The 16,505-nt window shown below is 38.8% G+C and overlaps 1 pseudogene; it reads left to right on the plus strand.

The window, feature by feature from the left end:
* Positions 1 to 16,505, plus strand: part of LOC133729921 (ABC transporter G family member 29-like) — a 47,230-nt pseudogene that overhangs the window by 3,787 nt on the left and 26,938 nt on the right.

Raw genomic sequence — 16,505 nt, forward strand, 5'->3', positions numbered from 1 at the left:
TTCTGGGTCACCATGGTGACCTGCATAGTGTATTTTGTGCCCTGGGTCACGGGCACAGTGTATTTCGTGACCCAGAGAATGAAAATATACACTAAAAAGCAGTGAATAGTAGGTGACCCAACGGGTGAACTTGCTCTAATGGGGATCAGTGGGGCAGGGAAAACAACTTTGATGGATGTCTTAGCAGGAAGAAAAACAGGTGGCTATGTTGAGGGTGACATCAGAATATCCGGGTTCCCTAAGAAACAAGAAACCTTTGCAAGAATTTCTGGTTATTGTGAACAAACTGATATCCGCTCACCCCAAGTCACTGTCAAAGAGTCGCTAATTTGCTCGGCTTTCCTTAGGCTCCCTAAAGAAGTCAGCAAACAGGACAAGATGGTAAAACTCAACTAGTAATGCTTTTCTGAACAATGAATGAAGCAGTTCCATAGATGCTAAAATTACATTCTTGTTGTATATTTTATTATAAGGTTTTCGTGAGGGAAGTGATGGAACTGGTTGAGCTAGGCAGTCTCAAAGGTTGCTCTAGTGGGGCTTCCATGAATTACAGGATTGTCAACTGAACAAAGAAAAAGGTTGAGAATTGCAGTTGAGCTTGTTGCCAATCCATCAATTATTTTCATGGATGAACCAACATCAGGTCTTGATGCAAGGGCAGCTGCCATTGTTATGAGGACTGTTAGAAACACCGTTGACACCGGAAGAACAGTTGTTTGCACAATTCATCAGCCCGACATTGATATTTTAGAGGCCTTTGATGAGCTTCTGTTGCTGAAGAGAGGACAAGTTATCTACTCAGGACCATTAGGCCGGAATTCCCACAAGATCATCGAATATTTTGAGGCATTTTACATGCTAACAGCTTTTCCCTATCTTAGTTGTTAAAGATTGAATAGTTATCTAAGTCCACACTCATTGACTTAATTTAGGCAGTTCCTGGAGTGCCAAACATTAAAGAGAAGTATAATCCGGCCACATGGATGCTTGAAGTGAGCTCAGTAGGAACTGAAGTCAAACTTGGAATAGACTTTGCTCAACACTACAAATCATCTTCCTTGCACCAGTAAGTTATGGAAAGAAAAATAGAAGTACTAATAATTTGTAGAATCCATAAAATAAACATAAGTTATTACTTTCTGACAAGGAGAAACAAGGCTTTGATAAAGTAGTTGAGTACACCACCAGCAGGAGCAAAAGAGCTCTACTTTCCTACACAGTATTCTCAGTCAACATGGCAACAATTCAAATTTTGTCTCTGGAAGCAATGGTGGACTTATTGGAGAAGTCCTTATTATAACCTTGTCAGGCTGTATTTTACCTTGATTGCTGCTCTCATTCTTGGGACTTTGTTCTGGAAGGTTGGCAATAAAAGGTTTGTGATTTTGTCTACTAATAACAAGTTCAAACTCCAACTGATTCTTTTGGATGCAATAAAAGCTCTTCAGGAGTAGTTGACCTAGACTGATTACTTTGTTATTTATATTCCCACATGCAGGGAAAACACTGCTCATCTAAACATTATGATTGGGGCTATGTATAATGCTGTGATGTTTGTCAGATGTAACAACTGCGCAAACAGTGCAGCCAATATATAGTTTCCACTGAAAGAGTAGTTGCTGCTGGAATGTACTCTGCATTACCTTATGCACTGGCACAGGTAAGTTCAGATCCGAATTTTCTTAGGTACTCGAGTGTTTGCCATACACTCAGTTTGTTAAATATTTTGGACTATTAGATTAGTAATATATTTAATGGTCTAAAATATTTAAAATTTGGTAATCTGTTTAGCCCTTAGCCAATTACTATTAGTTAAATAGTATTTATTACTAATTAATGTTTGATTATCAATTAACAATTACACTATTGACAATTACGTTTTTTCCTTATTAAAAACAAAAGACTTCTAATCTAGGTTCACGGAATTAGTTTTAATTAAATAGTCTTTATTACTAATTAATTATAGCATTAGTAGTTTCCTTAACCAAATATAATTCTTTTTACATGCATTTTAGAACAACCACAACAATTAATGTAAAAATAGATAATCTTTGTTTTAGATGTAGTAACTACTTCACGTACAACTTGTTATTACTGTTTTTTGAACTAATTTACAAATGTTACCACAATGTGTTATCATATAGGTAAACCATTATATTTTGACTAAAAGCAGGTATGTTCTCATTGGTGTAATGAAGTTCTCCTTTGCGTAATTTAAGTAATATATTGTGTAATTTCCATCGTCGAAGTTGTAATTACTTTCAGTCAACGCAATTTACCACAAAATACAACAATTGATGTAAAAACGATAATTTTTGTTCTAATTGTAGTAATTACTCCACCTACAACCTATTTACTAGCTAGTTTATGGACAATTTAACAAGTGTGACAACAAATTTGTTGCCAGAGTGGTAAATCTTTATGTTTTTATCATTAATGAAATGATTACTTCAATGAGTATGCATTTTACCACAATCCACGACAATTGATGTAAAAATTGTCATTTTTGTTCTATTTGTAGTAATTACTCCACCTAAACTAATGTACTAGTTTGTGGACAATTTAGCAAGTGTGACAACAAATTTGTTGTCAAAGTGATAAATATTTATGTTTTTATAATTAATGGAATGATTACTACAATGACTACACATTTTACCACAAACCCACAACAATTGATGTAAAAGTGATAACTTTTGTTCTATTTGTAGTAATTACTTCAAAAACTATATCATTTACAAGATTATCAACCATTTTACAATTCTAATAACATTTGTGTTGTGAACATGGTAAAATTAATATTTTATAGCAAAAGATATGTAAGTACCCAGTATTGTAAGGAGGTTCTCCATTTGATAATCAATATTATCCATTTGATAAAAGCAGGGTTCTAAAAATCGGTCTAGGCGGCGCCTAGGCGCTGGGCGTGGTCTCACCGTTCCGATTAGAGGCTAGTCGATCCTTCTGGGCGTTCGGCTTCTAGGCGGGCACTTAGGCGGTATTAGGCGGGCTGGGCGCTAGGCGCGGAGCGCTGGGCAGATTGACTCAACTCTCCACCACCTCCGGTTTCAGCTCCACCAACCTCTCCTCCACCCATTGCTTCTCCTCCTCGTCTTCTGAATCACTTCCATACTTCTGCTTCTTCCTCTTTTTGTAAGGTTTTCTTTTGGATTTCTCCATTGGATCGTTAATTAGCTTCTGATGCATTTAGATCTCGAAGCCCAACTCGGAGTTTTGCTTTTTCGGAAAATCAGACTCCAACCCAGATAAGTTTTCAAAAGGGTCAGATTTGCTTGCGCAGGCGTCGACGAGAAAGGTGGTCCAACGGGGACTTGGTTCTGGTGCGAGTGAGGGTTGGGTGTGGGAGTGTAGTGGGGCGAAAGAAGAGGAGAAAGAAAGACTGGTTTACCATTGGAACGAGCACTTGGTTCTGGGTTTAGCCTCTTTGGTTAATAGGCTCTACCTTTTTCTTTCCATAAATTTAGATTCTTGCTTTTCTGGGTTTACTCTATCTGTATGTTTCTGGGTTTGTGGGGTTTAGATTCATATATGTTTACCTTTTCCTATATTACTTTTTGTGCTTCTTTTGTGGGTTTTGTCTTCTTTCATCCATTTCTTGTTATTTCTTATGTTTAGAATTTGAAACTTTGTCAGTTTGTAGACCCAAAGTACTCGGTGTTGCAGAGGATTAGGTAGACGTGTCATTTGTTCAAATTGAACTATAGAAGTCATTCAATGAATCAACTGATATAGCTAGCAAACCCACATAAAATTGAGATTTTTTGTTTGCTAATAATAGGAAGAATGTTAAATTCTTAAACAATTTTTTCTCTATTGATTATTTTTACTATTTCCAATTGATTATTAGAATTTATATAATTATATTTCATAAAAATAATTTAAAAATTAGAAAAATAAAAACAGCCTAGTTCCCGCCTAGGCCCCTAGGCGCTAGTCCTTGGCTCACCGCCCGACTAGCGCCTAGCGTTTTTTTGAACCTTGGATAAAAGTTGTCCAACTATGATATTTACATCTTTGACCATTCAATTACAATAACCACAATAAGTGTGGTCATGAGTCGTAATTTTAGTTCTACTAGGTGTAATTTATTATTTTGACATTATTTATTACTTGTTTCTGAACAGTATTACATTTTTTTTTTTTGAATCAAAGAAAAAATTTATAGATAGAAATTCAAAAGAGATTGGTTACAACCATATCGTAACACCTCCAAATAACATTTGTGGAGTGTTATCAAATAACTAGAAATTTGTGTTAGCCTAAGGCCAGAGTGGCCATTACATACCCTTCCGCTGCCATCTACAGACAGAACAAGAAGATGTGGTAGTACCCACGGTGGTACATAGAGATAGGTCCACCCATTTGATGTTTCATGCTCTACCAGTACAGAATAGCTTGAACCCTCCTTCAGTACTGTGATGCCCCGGAAATTTGTATTTATTTCCGAGGATTTTCCGGAATCTAATTTTTGCTTATTGGACGGTTTCGTGGCTCGTGGATGGAGCGGAAGTGTTTCGGGCGAATAAATATTCAGGAAGTGTCATTTTAGAGGGGGCGCAAAGGTTGACTTTTTATATGTTGGGTTTATCCGAAAACTTCCTTCAAGAAAGTTGTAGAGTGCGTCGATACGAGTTCGTGGACATGTGGAACGTGAAAATCGGAGTTTGTATGAAGAAGTTATGAGTGATTGAAATTTGGGGAAATTTCTATAAATATGAGAAAATTCCGGATTTTTCATTAAATCCCAAAAGTTTCCTTTTTCTCATTTTCCTCCCCAAACTCTCCGTTCTCTCTCCTCCCTATCCGTGCGACCCGACTGAACCGACCCGGCCGGAACGGCCACTTCCCGGCTTCCTCCGGTCACAACCCGGCCCTCCCCGAAGTCGTCTCGCCGAGCCCAGTCGACCCCCGTGGTCCCCTCACCCCGCCGCAGCCCCCAGGCCTGGATCGAAGAGGCCCCAGTCGTGCGACCCGACCCGGTCGGACCTCCTCGACGCCGGCGTTGCACGGACCGATCCTTCTCGGTTTTGGGTTGTCCTCCTCCTCCTGATCATCCCCATATAGGCCTTGCATCACGATTTGGAGTGTGGAGCAAAAGATCAAGGTTTGAAGCTTTGGACGGATCTGGAAGCGTGATCAGACGACCGAGGTTAATCCAAATTCCAAGCTTGATCTAGGACGATCTAGACCGAATCTCGCTTAGCTCCAGGTATGAAGGTGGCTCTTCTCCTCATTTTGAACAAGTTTGTAGTTGACGACTTTTGCATCAGAGGTGGTTGACTCGCCGTTGACTGCCTGCTGACCCGTCGCTTGTGGCGGCGCGTGGTGGCGCGTCAGTCAACCAAAATGTGTTTTGTTTTCAGTTTATGCATCTACGCATCCATACAATCGTTTTGATATATTATAGGGTCTTATTGGAAAAAGGTTGATGCATGCTAGATTTATGGTTTTACGCGTTATCTTCGGTTTGCGATCCGAGAGGATCCGACCGTCATATTTACTTCAAATTGTGATATGTTGATCGTAGAGCTGTTCCGATGACTTTGTGTGGTCACGGATGAGGATCCAACCGTTGGATCGTCGTCTAAGTGTGTTTATTGAATCGGTTGCTAAGTTAAGGTCGTACTTGTTTAGGTGATTGACGGATTTGATTGGCGAACGATTTGTGAATCGTTATTTTTGAGCTGTTATGAAGACGCAGCAGGATTTGGAGGTGAGTAAATCTCACGTGGTTCATTTACGAACGGATTTATTTATTACTCGGAATTACTTGTTTAATTTTTAAATCATTTTCGAAACAAATTATTTGTTTTAAAATATATGAACTTGATCAACAACGGTTCATGGGTAAGTTAGAACAATGTTTTGATATAAAATGATTTTCGAGAAGTATAATTTATAAAACTATAGTTGGTATTAGTGGTCATTCATGCGTGAATGACTACGTATATATATATATATATATATATATATATATATATATATATATATTTACGTGGAATATATATATTGATTGGCGTGTTATCGAGTGATGAGATGATTGGAATGAATTGTTGAATATGTGGTGAGAAAGCTATCCTGTATGTTGCGAATTTTGGATTTAGGGTCGACGTAGTGACCGGTATGAGGGAATCGGATGCTCTAATCTTAGGTGGATGATGGGCTACGATTAGTTGAGGGAATCGGGTGCTCTAATCTTAGGCGGATGATGGGCTACGATTAGTTGAGGGAATCAGATGCTCTAACCTTAGGCGGATGATGGGCTACGATTGGTTGAGGGAATCGGATGCTCTAATCTTAGGCGGATGACGGGCTACGATTGGTTGAGTGTATCGGATGCCATAACCTTAGGTGGTGACGGGCTATGATTGAGGTAACGATGTCGAGTTTTGAAACCAGTTATTTTGTGAGATGGTGTATTCGGAGGTGAAGGGTGAAGTCTTGGTTTTAGCATGAGTTGTTGATTTCTTTAATTAATTTCCTTTTTCATTTCTATTGTTTAGTTTCTTTTTCTCTTCTATGATTGATTTTTAAGTAATCTCCTGAACTAAATTTCTACGCAGGGATTACTACATTTTGTATTGTTTGTTTTAATGTAATCTCCTGAACTAAGTTATATGTAGGGATTACTATGGTTTCTTTGTTTGATTTTTAAGTAATCTCCTGAACTAAACTATATGCAGGGATTACTATGAATTCTTTTGTTTGTTTTCATGTGATCTCCTGAACTAAGTTATATGCAGGGATTACTATGAATTCTTTTGTTTGTTTTCATGTGATCTCCTGAACTATGTTTCTATGCAGGGATTACTGATTTTGCTTAATTCTTATTGTGGGTACAGTTGTGGGTTGTGATCTGTAGTGATTGGAAAATGAGTTGGAATGGCATGAATTTGGCAACCGCGTTATGTTGAGGGAAATGAGTATGATTTCCTGGTTGTGCCGTTGAGGCAAAGGAATGGTGATCAGATAGATTGTTGGGACGTAAAATGTTTAAAATATTGGGAGTTATTTGTATAATTGGAGATTGTGGGAAATAAGATAAAATGAATTGAGAGACAGAGCATGTGGGTTTTTAGTTGGGTTGAAATTGTTGAGCATGTTATTGTTTAATTTGAACTTGACGTTTTTGTTGTGATAATTGCATATTGTTTTTGTTAGGCTAAGATGGTGAAAGCATGTATTTTGTGGAATTAAATATTGTTGCTTTAATTCTTCTCATGAGTTGAGAAATTATAAGCATGCGTGACGTGAGTCACTTTATTTGAGTTTACTCATACGAGCTTAAAAAGCTTACCGGGTTTGTTTTGTTCAATCTCGGTACACTATTCCATGGTGTAGGGGTTATTGTGCAGGTCAGTGTAATCATCATCGAAGCTGAGGTTTTGTTGCTGTCATATCTTGGACGTAGTATGGTATTTTGGTTCTAGTCTTCCGCTGTGTTGTGAGTGTGGAGGGTGCGTTTACTTGTTGAATTGTTATTCGGTTTAATTTGTAAATACTTGGTGATGTGATATTTGACTCTAGAGAACGAGTCGGTGTTGAAATTGTGAGTTCAGTTTGTTTGTTGCTTAGTTTAAATGAAAAATTTTCTAATTGTCTTCTTGTGATTGTTTGTTCTCGCGTTTCGGATTTGAATTCATTTATTCAAAATTCGGGGCGTGACAGTTTGGTATCAGAGTGTAAGGTACATATTTGGTGACAGTCAGTGCTACTCGAGTGATAGCCCGTCTGCAGCGGATCCCTATCATATACTCTTCGGTATTGACATAGTCATTGCTTATGTGGAGTGTTAGGTGTCGTCTAGAACGTTAAGTCATCAGAGCATAGGTCGGCTCTGTAAGTGAAGTGTAGGAGCTTTGAGTAGCTTCTTGAGTTTTAGTCTTTTGAGGATTGGGAACCTCTGGATTGAACTCTGATTGAGTCGACGAGGATTGTTTCATGGAAGCGATGTCCTTTTGTACGGTTGAAGTTGGTTGGTTAGGGTCATGGCGTTTGACCTATGCTTGTATCTAAAGTTGGTACGAGTATTTGACCAGTAGTTGTTGTGCTTTTCTTGAGTTGAATCAGCAGATGTTTTGGGTTGTAAGGTACTTAGTGGTTATTGATTGGTTAGTGATAATGTTGTGATATAGTGGAGCATTCATTCCTGCACAATCTGTTTGGTGTTTGGGATGGCTTCGGTATATCTAACTAGGTATTGGGAATGATTGTGGAGTGTTGCTTCTCTGATTTTTGTTGTGGTAGAGATTTCAGCAATGTTGATTGTGTTTGTGAAATGCTTTGTGATGACTTATGTGTAGGTTAGCCGAGGCTAAACCTTACTGTGATTTTGGTTATGAGATGGTAGGAAGGGATAAGTGATTATGCATGCCTTAATTTTTTGTGGTGGTTGAGACCTTGGTGTAGTTTTGATTGGTGAAACGAATCCTTGGTGATTTGGAATGGTTTCACTGTGGCAAATTTATGTGTTGATTGAGTGATTGAAATGATGTTGTTGTTTTTTTTTTCTTTTTCAATTCTTGGAATGCTAGAGTTGCATTATCAATGTGTTGATGCAGATATTGTTTGCGGACAGGATTCTGAATTCTTGTGTAGTCTGTGTGCAGTGTTATAGTTAGCAGAGTTGTTGTGGTGTTTTGTACAGGGACGAGATTCATGATATGTTGAATTACCATCAAGTGGGGTGGTAGATGTCTTAGTGTGGTGATACTAGGTATTGTACTGGTATCAGTGTGTTTGATCGTGGTACAGTTTGAAGGGATGTTGATGTGACCATTGTTAGTGTCGGCTTGTATTCCAGACGGGATTACAGAGCAACTTGGATCGAGGGAAAGCGACTTGCTCAATATCTTGTGGAGGCTTCATGAGGAGAGCATTACTTGCAGGGGAGCGTGGACTAGATTTGAGAATAAGTTAGCCTTACCTGATTGTTGGGTAGAGTGCTTAAATTTCGGGACGAAATTTCTTTAAGGGGGGGGGGTAGAATGTGATGCCCCGGAAATTCGTATTTATTTTCCGAGGATTTTCCGGAATCTAATTTTTGCTTATTGGACGGTTTCGTGGCTCGTGGATGGAGCGGAAGTGTTTCGGGCGAATAAATATTCAGGAAGCGTCATTTTAGAGGGGGTGCAAAGGTAGACTTTTTATACGTTGGGTTTATGCGAAAACTTCCTTCACAAAAGTTGTAGAGCGCGTCGATACGAGTTCGTGGACATGTGGAACGTGGAAATCGGAGTTCATATGAAGAAGTTACGAGTGATTGAAATTTGGGGAAATTTCTATAAATATGAGAAAATTCCGGATTTTTCATTAAATCCCAAAAGTTTCCTTTTTCTCATTTTCCTCCCCAAACTCTCCGTTCTCTCTCCTCCCTATCCGTGCGACCCGACTGAACCGACCCGGCCGGAACGGCCACTGCCCGGCGTCCTCCGGTCACTACCTAGCCCTCCCCGAAGTCGCCTCGCCGAGCCCAGTCGACCCCCGTGGTCCCCTCACCCCGCCGCAGCCCCCAGGCCTGGATCGAAGAGGCCCCAGTCGTGCGACCCGACCCGGTCGGACCTCCTCGACGCCGGCGTTGCACGGACCGATCCTTCTCGATTTTGGGTTGTCCTCCTCCTCGTGATCATCCCCATATAGGCCTTGCATCACGATTTGGAGTGTGGAGCAAAAGATCAAGCTTTGAAGCTTTGGACGGATCTGGAAGCGTGATCAGACGACCGAGGTTAATCCAAATTCCAAGCTTGATCTAGGACGATCTAGACCGAATCTCGCTTAGCTCCAGGTATGAAGGTAGCTCATCTCTTCATTTTGAAAAATTTTGTAGTTGACGACTTTTGCATCGGAGGTGGTTGACTCGCCGTTGACCGCCTGCTGACCCGTCGCTTGTGGTGGCGCGTCGGTCATCCAAAATGTGTTTTGTTTTCAGTTTATGCATCTACGCATCCATACGATCATTTTGATATATTATAGGGTCTTATTGGACAAAGGTTGGTGCATGCTAGATTTACGGTTTTACGCGTTATCTTCGGTTTGCGATCCGAGAGGATTCGACCATCAGATTTACTTCAAATTGTGATATGTTGATCGTAGAGCTGTTCCGATGACTTTGTGTGGTCACGGATGAGGATCCAACCGTTGGATCGTCGTCTAAGTGTGTTTATTGAATCGGTTGCTATGTTAAGGTCGTACTTGTTTAGGTGATTGACGGATTTGATTGGCGAATGATTTGTGAATCGTTATTTTTGGGCTGTTATGAAGACGCAGCAGGATTTGGAGGTGAGTAAATCTCACGTGGTTCATTTACGAACAGATTTATTTATTACTCGGAATTACATGTTTAATTGTTAAATCATTTTCGAAACAAATTATTTGTTTTAAAATATTTGAACTTGATCGACAACGGTTCATGGGTAAGTTAAAACAATGTTTTGATATAAAATGATTTTCGAGAAGTATAATTTATAAAATTATAGTTGATATTAGTGGTCATTCATGCGTGAATGACTACGTATATATATATTTACATGGAATATATATATTGATTGGCGTGTTATCGAGTGATGAGATGATTGGAATGAATTGTTGAACATGTGGTGAGAAAGCTATCCTGTATGTTGCGAATTTTGGATTTAGGGTCGACGTAGTGACCGGTATGAGGGAATCGGATGCTCTAATCTTAGGCGGATGATGGGCTACGATTAGTTGAGGGAATCGGGTGCTCTAATCTTAGGCGGATGATGGGCTACGATTAGTTGAGGGAATCAGATGCTCTAACCTTAGGCGGATGATGGGCTACGATTGGTTGAGGGAATCGGATGCTCTAATCTTAGGCGGATGACGGGCTACGATTGGTTGAGTGTATCGGATGCCATTGAAGGAATGGATGGATTTCAAAACTTTTTAATTAGTGCGGAATTAGTTTAACCATTAAACTACTAACTAAACATAAAATCCATTCCTTTAACCCATGATCTTGGCTTATTGTGATATGTATATAAACATAGCATGCATAGTAAGGAAGAACAAAGAGGGAGTTTATGTTCTACTCACCCTTGGAGCGTGATTTTAATCCGATCCAAGTGAACCACCAAAGTTCCTCTCATTGATCTCTCCTTGTGTGTGTTTCCTCCACCTTGAAGCACCTTGGATTAAGAACTCCTTCTTGTACTCCTTCTTGTGCTTGTAATCTTCTCTTTGATATAACAAGTAAAGCCACAAAAGGATATGGCCTCTAAGGATCTTCACCAAGTGAATCAAGAGATGAAGAAAGATGAAAGAAAAGAAGAAATTATGCAAGTGTTCTTCTTTCCTTTAATTTTGTAATGGACCAAGAAAGAACTCTTTCTCTCTCTCTCTCTCAAATCTGAAAATAATAGTGTGGAGACACACTTATTCTCTTTGTCCATGCTTTCACTTTTATATAATAGGAAATAACTCCAATTACTAAAAGAAAATATTGACTTTCATAAAGCCAATATTTTGGCTGGTCCATACTTGTTATTGGGCACTAAAAATGTGTCTTGGGCTTTCATTTAAATCTCATTTAGTGAAGCCCAAGTCCACACGAAAAGCCCGACAATCGTTTAGGCCCAATAGGTTCGGTTTTACCCGAAAAACCTAATTATGTCCAAATAATAAATCTAATTAATTATTTGGTCATAACCAACTCTTGTTTAATCTTCTTCATATACAATCTCAAGGATCCACTTATATGGTGTGCGATCTCTTAGGTTCTAATTAACAAGGCAGTGAAGTTTATAGAAACCATTCTATTTTGTTTACGAATCAAAAACTCCATTTTTGATTCTCCCTTGTTATTAGGATTATAAATGTTTATTAATCCTCGGGGACTTCACAAGTCATGAGTGACGTCTTGCAACATATCATGACTACCCTAGTTAATGTAGAATGACAAAGAACCTATTTAATTGGAATTACAATACAATACGGTCCTTCTCTAACACTATGTTCTAAATCACATCATCGGGGTATGGAATTGATATGTCAATCCCCTAATGTGATTTTCATTCTTATGTGATTCTTAGAATGTGATTAAAAACTCCTTTTTAATCTCATTCAATGCTTTGGCCAAAGACTCATTGAATCACATCTTTGAACATACACCTTATTTACTTAAGGATAGAGATTCCTTATTGTACACTCACATGTCTCCATGACCGAATTGATTATACCAATGAATGCATCTATTATATCCATTAAGGGACACAATATTATTGCATCATCAAGAGATAATCCATTCACTCATAAGACAACTATGGTGTCTCAGGTCAAAGGACTAATTTGTATTATTGCAATTTAGAGTTCAAGTTTGACATGTAAGTAAGACTCCATACAAGAACTCTAATGATCGCGTTCAGTGTACTCTTTAAATTAAGAGCACCCACATACTTATATTAGTGTCTCTACACAAATGACAAGAGACATATCATCCTCCATATTGAGCATACATAGTATGTGCTAGTCTTTCCGGATTATCAATGTCCAAGTGATAATCCTATGACTAGGAACTTTTTAGGATAAGAGTGTGAAAGAGTAAAGGTCTCACACATCTAACTCTTTAGATTACTTTCTCTTTAACTCATATTCCTTGGACCTTGTTCAATCAAATATTAAATATAAGCAATGAACAATAAACTTGCCCTTTTGAATAATAATAATTACAATAATAATTACATCAAAATGATTGTTTTAGGACACAATTCCTTCAATCTCCCACTTGTACTAAACCCAATCAGCCATGAAACGTACACCCATCTTCTCAAGATGTTGTTCTAGCTTTGCTTGTGATAAAGGCTTAGTGAATGGATCTGATATGTTATCAACAGATGCTACTTTGAGAATGTTAACGTCTCCACGATTAACAATCTCCCTTATGATATGGAAACGTCTTTCGATGTGTTTGGATTTTTGATGAGACCTTGGTTCCTTGGCTTGAGCAATTGCCCCATTGTTGTCACAGAAAAGTGGAATCGGTGACTCAATGGTAGGAACAACATCAAGTTCAGTGATGAACTTTTTCATCCAAACTGCTTCCTTTGCAGCCTCTGCAGCTGCAATGTATTCTGCCTCAGTAGTGGAATCTGCAGTAACACTTTGTTTGCAGCTTCTCCAATTTACTGCACCTCCATTCAAGGTGAAGACAAACCCTGATGTGGATTTTCTGTCATTCACATCAGATTGAAAATCTGAGTCTGTGTATGCTTCCACTTGCAACTCTGATTGCAAATCACCACCTCCATAAACGAGGAATAAATCTTTAGTCCTTCTCAAGTACTTAAGGATATTCTTAACAGCATTCCAATGTTCTAAACCTGGATTGGACTGATATCGACTAGTTATGCTTACGCCATAACTGATATCAGGTCTTGTGCATAGCATCGCATACATGAGGCTCCCTATTGCAGATGCATATGGGATCTTGTTCATCTTCTGCACTTCCTCAATCGTTTGTGGGCACATTTTCTTAGAAAGGTGAATGCCATGTCTGACAGGCAGAAAACCCTTCCTAGATTGTTCCATGTGAAATCTATTCAACACTTTGTCTATGTACAAGGATTGAGATAATCCAATTAATCTCCTTGATCTATCTCTGTAGATTTTTATTCCTAGTACATAGGCAGCTTCTCCAAGATCCTTCATAAGGAAGGTCTTGGACAACCAAACTTTAATTGAAGATAACATTCCTACATCATTCCCAAATAGTAGGATGTCATCTACATAAAGTACAAGGAACACAATAGCACTCCCACTGACCTTCTTGTAAACACAAGGTTCATCCATGTTTTGTGTGAAACCAAAAGATTTGACTGCATCATCAAAACGGATGTTCCAACTCCTTAAAGCTTGCTTGAGTCCATAGATGGACCTATGAAGCTTGCACACTTTATGAATGTCATCTTTAGACGTAAAGCCTTCAGGTTGATCCATATAAAGGTCTTCCTCAAGGTTGCCATTCAGAAAGGCAGTCTTTACGTCCATTTGCCATATCTCATAATCATAGTGAGCAGCTATAGCAAATAATATCCGAATAGATTTAACCATGGCAACAGGAGAGAACGTATCTTCATAGTCAATGCCCTCTCTTTGCTTATAGCCCTTTGCCACCAACCTTGCTTTGTAGGTTTCTATTTTACCATCTGAACCTATCTTTTTCTTGAAGACCCATTTGTTTCCAATTGGTCTACTACCAGGTGGAGGGTCAACGAGAGTCCAGACTTGATTGGTATACATAGAGTCAATCTCGGATTCCATGGCTTCTTGCCATTTCTTTGAGTCAACGTTTGACATTGCTTCATTATAACTAGAAGGATCATGCATGTTTTCATTGTCACCAAGGAGATTTAACTCCCCAAGGCTTTCATGACACAAACCATACCTCTTGGGAGGTATCCGGATCCTACTAGATATTCTTGGAGTTTGTGTTATAGTTGGTTCAGGAAGTTGTTCAACGGGAAATGGAGTGTTAGTTTGTGGCTTGTTGGACACTTCCTTGAGTTCTACCATTTGCTCAACATTTCCATCAAGGACGTAGTCCCTTTCAAGGAAAATGGCATTCCTGCTAACAAACACCTTTTGTTCTTCAGGTTGATAGAAATAATATCCTAAACTATCTTTAGGATATCCCACAAATAAACACTTGCTTGATCTAGCTTCAAGCTTGCCTGCTTCTAGTCTTTTGACATAAGCTGGACAACCCCAAATCTTAATATGATTGAGACTTGGTTTCTTCCCATGCCACATCTCATATGGTGTAAGAGGGACGGACTTGGAAGGCACTTTATTCAACAAATAAATTGCTGTTTGAAGTGCATATCCCCAAAAGGATATAGGTAAATCAGTATAGCTCATCATGGAACGAACCATGTCTAACAAAGTTCGATTTCTCCTTTCAGAGACACCATTGAGTTGTGGTGTTCCAGGAGGAGCTAATGAAGAAACAATGCCTTCTTGTTTGAGATAATCAATAAACTCATTGCTTAAGTATTCGCCTCCTCGATCAGATCTTAGAGCCTTAATACTTCTGTCGGTTTGTTTCTCAACTTCATTCTTAAATTCTTTGAACTTTTCAAAGGCTTCAGATTTGTTCTTCATAAGGTATAAATAACCAAACCGAGAATAATCATCGGTAAAGGTTATGAAGTATGAGAATCCACCTCTACTAATAGTGGACATGGGACCACATACATCGGTATGTATTAGGCCTAGGAGTTCTTTAACTCTTGTTCTTTGTCCTCCATAATGTGACTTGGTCATTTTTCCTTTTAGACAAGACTCACAAGTAGGCATAGGATCAGATCCTAATGACTCTAAGTATCCATTTTTGGATAATTTGTGAATTCTATCTTGGCTAATATGACCAAGTTTAAGGTGCCACATCTTAATGGGGTTAACCGTTTCTCGAGTTCTCTTAGATCCCAAAGCATTTTCCTTCATACAGTTAATACTACCATCTAAAGCTAGATGAAAGAGACCATCAATAATATTAGCATGACATATCATGTGTTCATTAATAGATACAAAACCACTTAGTTTATCAAAAACTACTCTATAACCATCCTTCAAAAGCATGGAGATGGAGATAAGGTTCTTTATACATATAGGAAGATAAAGACAATTATTTAACTCCAATGTATCTCCTGATGGTAACTTCAAAATATAAGTCCCCACGGCTTTGGCATCAACTCTTGTGCCATTTCCTACACGTAGGGAAATTTCTCCAGCTTTAAGCTTCCTTGCTCCCACTAGGTCCTGCAACGAAGTGCAAACATGGTGGGATGCACCTGAATCAATTATCCAAGTGGAAGTATTATTAACTATAAATATTGATTCAATCACATTGATCATACCTTCTGTTGAAGACTTGTTCTTCAAGGATGCAAGATAAGCTTTGCAATTCCTCTTCCAGTGCCCATCTTTGTTGCAAAAGAAACAAATACCTTTTGGTTCCTTTTGTTCCTTCTTCTTCTTCTTTTGGACTACTCCCTTAGGCTTTATCACTTGTTTCTTCTTCCTTTTGCCTTTACATTTGGACTTACTGGATGAAGAAGAAGCGATAATAGCCGCACTCCCACTCTCTTTCTTAATTTGCTTCTCAGCTGTTACCAGCATATTGAGAAGATCAGAAAGAGTATGATCCATTTGTTGCATATTATAGTTCATTATGAACTGAGAAAATGAATCATCTAGGGAGGAAAGAAGAAGATCTTGAGCTAGCTCCGCATCAAGTGCAAATCCAAGGTCTTGAATTTGCTCAATAGGGCCTATCATTTTTAGACCATGTTGATGCACAGGAGCACCCCTCACATGCTTTGTCTTAACAAGCTCATTGACAGCTGTGAATCGCACATTTCTATTTCTCTCACCAAACAATTCAGTGAGATGGAGTAATATAGAACTGGCGCTATCCATATTCTCATGTTGCTTCTGAAGTTGTGAGTTCATGGATGCAAGCATAACACATTTAG

Source organism: Rosa rugosa, chromosome 1 (assembly GCF_958449725.1).
Source record: "Rosa rugosa chromosome 1, drRosRugo1.1, whole genome shotgun sequence".
NCBI classification, from domain to species: Eukaryota; Viridiplantae; Streptophyta; class Magnoliopsida; order Rosales; family Rosaceae; genus Rosa; species Rosa rugosa.